Source organism: Castanea sativa, chromosome 12, assembly GCF_040712315.1.
Source record: "Castanea sativa cultivar Marrone di Chiusa Pesio chromosome 12, ASM4071231v1".
NCBI classification, from domain to species: Eukaryota; Viridiplantae; Streptophyta; class Magnoliopsida; order Fagales; family Fagaceae; genus Castanea; species Castanea sativa.
In genome coordinates, this window is record NC_134024.1 from 35,974,007 (window position 1) to 35,982,221 (window position 8,215).

Below are 8,215 nucleotides of genomic sequence, written 5' to 3' on the forward strand. Positions count from 1 at the left end.
AGGAACAAGAGTTCAAGTCCAAGTATTGAAGCCATGCAAGTCTGTCCAAGAATCAAGTAATAAAGTGTTGGATTTTAAAGCTCGACGCTAGTTCGACAGCTAGTATCTATTGAGGTTTAAAAGATGTTGAAGCCTATGGCTCGACAGCTAGCTCAATAGATGGCTATCTATCGAGGTTTATGAAACTCAGTTTTTCTAGACTGCTTTTTATCCAATTCGTGAGTATGTGTTTGGGCTTTCTTTTTTTACAGCCCTAAACATATATAAGGATTATGTTAAGGGCCGTATCAAGTTGTACAACCAAGAGCACAATTGCACAAGAGCATAATTCCTCAAGTGTAACCAAAAATCTAGATTGCCCTAGTTCTTGAGAAGCTGCTGTATTTGTACACCATAGGATTTTGTGACCAAGCAATTTCATGATCTTCATGTGTCAAAGAACAGAAGAACTTTGCAGCCAACATCCTTCTTAAGTTGGTGATCAAGCCGCATACTAGGATCCGTGCATATTTTGGTTAGTCACGTATTGGGAGCCGTGCAATACAAGGAGAGATTGTCACTACAGGACAAGTCCAATTGAGTATTAGGGTAAGGGTTCAACTTTAGGTTGGTATAAGATACTGGAATTCTTTTACTTGTAACTGCTTATTTTGATAATAGTAGATTCTCGGGAGTGGTGATCTTAAAATCACTCGGTGGGATTTTTTCTGTGTAGGTTTTCTCCATTTGTAAACAAATCACCGTATCAAATTTAATTTCCGCTGCATTTAGTTATTTGGTGATTTGTTTGTGTTGCCATGCTCATTGCATGTAATTGAACCTAATTAATTCACTTGGCTAATTAATTAGTTAATTCATCACAAGGGGTCAATACATTTTTGGTCTTTCACTATCAACAATATAGGATAAAACACTACAGGTTACAAGTCAACATATGTTACATATCATCAAAAGCAAACAGAATATAGACAAATACAATGGTTAAGAATTAGAATCAAATACAGTCATAGGGATATTCCAAATAGAACACCGCCTTTGTTTCTGGCAGAATTCATAATATGCCTACTTGATGCCAGTTCATCTAGCCTTTACAACAATAATCTTGAACGTAGTTTTTTCATCTTTAAGTTGTTCTCATGCCATTGAGAGTTCTCCCCATCCAAGTGTGATATATAAGAATGATCCAAGAAACTTCAAAAATGATAACAACAAAGCTTTTCTGCCTTTTAGAACTGCTATTGCCCAAGCTAACTATAAAACCCAAGTATCAGATCTTTTAAGAATGGAATAAAGCCTACTAGTTAGAATACCTAGTAAACTTGAACTACTAAACTTTTGGTGGAGTAAGTCTAATGGAATTCCATGTTGTCCCCCACATTCAAATTCTCCTAATTCTGTAGTTCTAAATTGACATTTTCTTCTACATTTGGATCAAGGTTTGCCTTAAAACAGTTGCCCTGAATATGAACCAAAGCCTCAAACCCTGCTGGCTGCCAACTTTATGGTCCATTTGGATTGAGAAGGAGGGAGGGGGAATAGAATAGAGTAGAGTAGATTTAGCCCAAAATTAGCCTATTTTTAGCCAACTCTACTCTACTCCCCTCCACTCTCCCTCCTTCTCCCCTCCATCTAAATAGGCCCTTAGTTTTCTCCATTGTGTGATGATGAGACCTTTGCATTCACAGTACTGACTGTCAATGCTGATCTAAGGTCCATATTTAAGCAACGGAGGACCAAGATGCCAACTATCCTGCCAAAGATAACTACCATTCCCATCTTCATAATGATATATGAGAAATTGTCCACCTAAATTGCGGCCTAAAAAAGTGTATAACTTCCATAGAGTCAGTCCCAAGTAAGAGTCCAGATCCCCTTAAAATTCATTTTCACTAATGCTCCCCAGCAAGCACAAAGAGACTTATGCTTTTTGAGTACCCAACTTGGTAAGCCCAAAAAAGGAATTTATGGGCACGTGTTGGGTATTATATTTCATAACGACTAACGGAATTTGTTGACGTGGATGCCAGCTCATCAAGAAGTAATAATGGAGGAACTTGGAATCGCAGATGAAACCATATGAAGACGTCACTGAAGTCTATGTCTGCCAATGAGAGTCGTTATGCTGTCCATGAGAATTGCAAGAAAAGAAAGATATTTTCCTCAAATAAATCTATATTCATGCTTAAAAGACTATTGTTTCTTCTTTGGTATACATAGTAAGCCAAGTTTAAGTAAAAAATAAAGGAAGACGCCATGATTAGTACAACTTTATTAGTACTCAGAGCACTTCTGCGGCTTTCCCAAGTAATGTAGGCACTCTCAATGGCGTCTGTGAAAGTTGACTGTTGTTTTTCAGGTCACCTGGTACATCAAAAGTCAACAGAAAGATGGTCAATGCTAGCTCCAAGGATAGATTCAAGAGGGAACTGGATGGCATTAAAGTCGTGTTGCAAGCAACAGATGCTAGTGAAATGAGCCTTGACTTTGTAAAAGGGCAAGAACCATAAAAAAGAAACAACTACATTCTGTGAGCATAGCTTTTCTATCCCTTACACTATTTATTCTTTAGTCCTGATGAGTACTTTTTAGGTTGTCCTAGAGAAGTAGCTCATTTCCAGGAATACATAAGTAAATCTAGTTGTTTCCAGACATGCTTAATAGTTACCACTATGTATGTAAATCTAGTTGTCTGTATAGATCATAGGCAGAAATCATAATCCCTAGCAATGTATTCACGTACAGTTTAGAACAAATTCAGGAGGTTATGAGACCTATTACAATTCCAAACTAATTTTTGTAGCCTCTTGAAAAGCATGAACCATAGATACTTTCTGAAGCATGCACAAGGATGACATGCACCAATAATCAATAGTACTGCCATAGAGTAAGCAAGTAGAGAGTTACATATGCATCATAATACAAAACTGTATGATACTAATGAGTGAGAATTGACTCGTTATAGTGCTTACTCTGTTTCCTTCTAGGGCATTGTGTTTTCAAATCATTTTAAAATTAACTCTGCGTTTCAAAACGAAAAAATATTTTATATGGAAACAGTCAACAAAACTAGACTAATTGAAAATGTTGGCTCCATTTTAGTATCAACATATTTCTGAAATAAAATCCCACTGGGTAGAAGGTTAGATATGAATTAAATCACACTTGCAGTGCAATGCCTGCAACATCAACAAGACCAACAAATGTTGAGGACATAATATTTGAAGTATATCTCATAGAAGACGATGCATTTCACTTCAATAACAATGTAAAAAAGAACATAGATGATGTGTCTCACTTAAATACCATCTCACTCAAAATTTCAAGGAACCAATTCACTTTTAACATTGATCTTTCATGCCATTGATAAACCTGAAATCACGATGCCTTGAAGTCATTTTGAAGAAGATTACTCCACAAATTCCCCAAGAACCAACAGAACATCCGACTCTCATACCTATACATAAGCAGGAATTTTCGGATTCATCATCATTTTTGTCATTGCTTTTGAGCACTTACAGGAAAGAGGACCTTCATTAAGGTCATGATTGGCAATGTAGCTAAATGCATCAAAACTCTTAGGCTGGGTGTGTGATAGAATTGTTCTAAAAAATTTTGTTATAAACATGATTATTTTGTCCAGTTATGCACAATTTTGTTGTTTTTCATTGCGAGTTTACAAAGTGATCACTAGGAAATTCTAAAGAGAGCTAGCAATATAGCCGAATCCTAGATGAACAATTGGCATAGATCAAATTTTGTATTTAATGTTACAGAAACAAAGTCTAGGCGTCATTTCAAGGTATAGTATAGTACTTTTATTGAATCCATTGCTTGTATAAACTAAAATATGGTTTTACAATATCAATCTACATGGAGTAAATGAAACTACAAATTGGAAGAAACACCATATTCATATATGCTAATAGAGTGTATTAACTAACACAAAGATGTCATAGACATCAATGGTGATTAACATGATCGCATGACATTTGCATTAAATATAAAGAATCTTACAACATTTACTTACAATGAAATAACACCCTTAAGCTTGAACTCCATGAGATCTAGGAATTGAAAGTACATAATTCTCCATTGCTTGTTCAATAATAAAGGACCACATACACTCCATAACCTAACCACAAAGCCAAGTGCCTTGCTCACATAGAACCAATCAACTCCAAGTCCACCAGTTTCTTTACTCCTTATGTTTTCATTGTTGGGATTTACACCATTTTTAGTACAATTATGAGTAAATGGTGGTCCACACAGTTTGTTTCCAATAAAACTGGATGGATCGAGGCTTTGTAGCTGAGTGCTTAAAGGGATTTTCCCAGTCAAATTGTTGTTTGACAAATTCAAATGATTTAAAAATGTCAAACTTGATACACTTGAGAGAATTTAACTTGAAAGTTGGTTCAAAGAGAAATAAATAGATTCCAATGATCCCATATCACCTATATTCTCAGGAATACTTCCAATCAAGAGATTGTACAACAAATTCAAAGATTGTAATCCTTGGAGACTAGTAACTTCTATGGGGATCTTTCCTGATAAACTGTTCTTGGAAAAGTCTATACTTTTTACCAATTGGAGAATAGTGCTATACCAAAAAAAATTTCCCTTTATCACAAGCAATGCACTTTCAAGTGGGAGAGTTTCACCATAATAAAGTTATAAAACAATAAGAATTCAAGTGGTCATTTGAATGGTGCTAAAATTTTTAACACATCTAGTTATGCTTCCAAATAGCTTATTATGTGAAAGGTCCAATATTTGGAGTGAAGTTAGAGCACATAGTTCTTTTGGTATGTGACCATGGAAATAGTTTGAGCAAAGGCTAAGAATCATCAAGCTTGTACATCTATGCCCAATCCATGAAGGTATGTTTCTAGCAAACATATTTTCAACATCAATAATTACCAACTCTTTACAATTTTTCAAAGATGATGGTAATTTTCTAGAGAATTTGTTGTTGTATAGATGCAAAGAACTAAGATAAGTCAAAGATCACATGGATGATGGAATACTGCCACTAAAATTGTCGTTCCCCAAATTCAAGACCTCCAAGTAGTTCCAATTCATCAAACAATTAGGTATTATTCCTGATAAAAGATTTTTTTTCAAGATTGAGATATCTTATGTGTTTTTGCTCATTCACTTTAAAACAAAAAAAAAAAAAAACGTGAGAAATGGATCTAGAGAATGAAGTTTTAGAAAGATCTAGCACATACACATTAAAGGATATACAAGGTAAAGGACCTTTGAAATGGTTTGAACTTAAATCAATCACTGAAGCAAACAAAATCACGGGAATTTCCCCATGGATTAGATTGGGGGAGAGATTTAAATTTTAAAACTGAGAAGACAAGTTCAAAAATGAAGGAGAAACCACATCTGAAATGCTTGTATTAGAAATGTCTAACAACTGAAGATGCCTTTGTGAACAAAGCCATGGGGAAAAATTTTGCCCTAAATTCCATGATCACGAGGATAAAGACTCAAGCTAAAAAGGAGGAATCCAATTTTGACTTGCTTTCAAAGTCAATTGGTTTCTAGATGCACAAAATATCCTCAAACTAGTTAAATTGGGAAAAAAAACTTCAGACACAACACCTTTCAACATATTAGAATCAATATATAAAGTCTCAAGTTTGGAAAGCTGTCCAAAATTTTGAGGGAGAGTTCCATTGAATTGATTATAGGAAAGATCCAAGTATGTCAAAGATTGAAGATTTTTCAAAGACACTGGAAGTGGACCTGAAATTGAATTATTCCAAAAACCAAGTTTGACTAGATTTTTCAATTGTCCGAAATTTTGAGGGAGAGTTCTGTTGAATTGACTGTTTGAAAAATACAAGTATGTCAAAGATGAAAGATTTCCAAAAGACACTGGAATCGGACCTGAAATTGAATTATAGTGAAAAGAAAGTGTGACTAGATTTTTAATTACCCCGAGTTCATTCGTCAAATGGCCATGAAGTTGAGAATTGCTTAAGTCTAAGATCTCCAGTCGATCTGAAAGACACCCTAATAAATTTTTTAAGATTTCAGATATCTCTTGACTCCATTTGTTGTATGACAATAAGATTTTCCTTAAGTTACAGAGATTACCCAACGATCTTGGCAACTTTCCTCCAAGTTGATTTCTTGACAAGTCAATACTAATGGCATATGTTAAGTTTCCAATGGCACTAGAGATTGTACCTTGCAAATTATTGCCACCAAGGTTGAGAAACTCGAGACAACTAAAACTATACAACCAATTGTGAATTGAAGACTTCAAATGGTTTTCAAATTGATCGAGGTGACTAAGAGAAGTCATGTTTTGGAGATAAAAAATGATTGGACCTTGAATGTAATTGGAAGATAGATCAAGAGAAACAAGATTAAGAAGACTAAAGATCCAAGATGGGATGAAAGTGTTTTCAAAATAGTTCCAAGAAATATCGAGGGTGAGGAGAGATGAAAAGTTAACACTAGGTGTCGGTGGAATGGAACAAAGTTGGCAATGTGACAACCACAAGTCAAACAAGGAAGGGGTGTGTTTGTGAGTTGTAGCCAATCAGAGGCTTTGCTAAGATTTACATAACTCATGTTGAGATGTTGTAGCAAAGGAAGACCAAAAAGTCATTGAAGGTTATTCACATATAAATAACAGCCTTCAAGATTGAGAAAGTGCAAATTGGAGAGATTTCCAAGTTAATGAGGAATGAGTCCCACAAATCTTACATTATAGAGAATAAGAGATGTTAAACTGTTCATTAAACCAAAAAAAGAGGGAATAGGAGTAGCAGAGAAATTATTGAAGCTGAGGTCAAAGTAATTCAAATGCTTCAAATCAAGCAGAGAAGGATTTAGCTTACCACCAAACATTGACCGCAAATAAGCTATATATTGAGCATCAAATTGGTCATCAGTCATAAAATCATCCCAAATAGGAGGGAAGCTTCTAAGATGGAGTTGATGGACGTGAGTAGTGAGAGTGTCCGGTGTAGAAAATGAAGAAATTAGGAAGAGGAATAATTAGAAAAGCGAGGAAAAGGAATGCAACGGCGCCTAAGGAACCCTCCATTATCAGATTATTATGTATAGAAAGTAAGGGTTAATTGTGAGTTGTGAAAACGATACTAATTGGATGGTAATTTATAGGAGCACCTTCGTTTGATTTTGTTTTGTATTACACTTCAAATTCTACACTCTGTCTGCATTCGATGGTCTATGCTTCAAGCATTGACTGAAGTCTTAAAAGTAGGACCCCCCCCCCCCTCTATTTTTTGGGGCCTTTATCTTGGTTTGGCCACATATCTTCTTTTTTTTTTTTTTTTGGCTGCCACATATCAATTTGCTTACTTGCCAAATGTGCATCGAATTTTAGAAAAAAAATTTCATTAGTCAATTTCCAGTGTCTTTGTAGTGTCTCCTAGAAAAAACACTTTCTCATTCAAGGGCCAAGGCCATAGACTTTAATTAATAGATTGACAATATTGTTTTAATTTAAAATGAATTGGGGAATTCCAAATATAAATAAAGTATACATTATGATGAAATCATGGCAAAGTGTTTAGCTCTAGAGTGAGGAAATGTTAAGGAAATCGATAGAAGCGCAAAAGATTGTCGGTAGCCGAAGTCTTTATACTTTTTTTCATGTCAAGATGATGATCTTGAATAATTATAACTTATAATTATTCAAGTTCATCATCTTACACAAGTAGCATAAGAGAATAAAACAATTTATGTTCCAAAGAGAGAAACTCAGAGTGTAGCAAGCTTACGCGATTGCGTTGGCTGAAGTGCTAAACCAAGCCCAAAGAAAGAGACTCAGAGTCAAAAGCGTACCTTTTTTGTCTTTTCTTGATAGCTGCAATATCACCCTTGTGCAGTTGTGATAGTGCTTTGCAATAGCCAATAAGTAAACAAACTGTACGGTATTATAGTTCACCATTCCTCTTCTAACATACATGCAAACTTGGTATCATGAGATGTCACATGTACCTTCATACGTAAATAACTTTCACAAAACTACTAACAAAGTTTCACAATTACATATATACCTAGTTTAAATAATAATAAAAAAAAGGTTACACAATCAAGGTTAGTGCAAAATTACTTAAAATTTAAAGTAATTATTTGTAATCCCTTATAAATTTAAACTGTTTTTTTTTTTTTTTTTTTACTTTTTCAATTTTATGGGAGTGATCCATTTTAGTCTTCCATG

General features: G+C 34.8%; 1 pseudogene; it reads right to left on the reverse strand.

Moving 5' to 3' along the window:
• Positions 1-4,023: 4,023 nt before the first annotated feature.
• Positions 4,024-7,072, reverse strand: LOC142620597 (receptor-like protein EIX1; annotated as a pseudogene).
• Between the last annotated feature and the right edge of the window lie 1,143 nt (positions 7,073-8,215).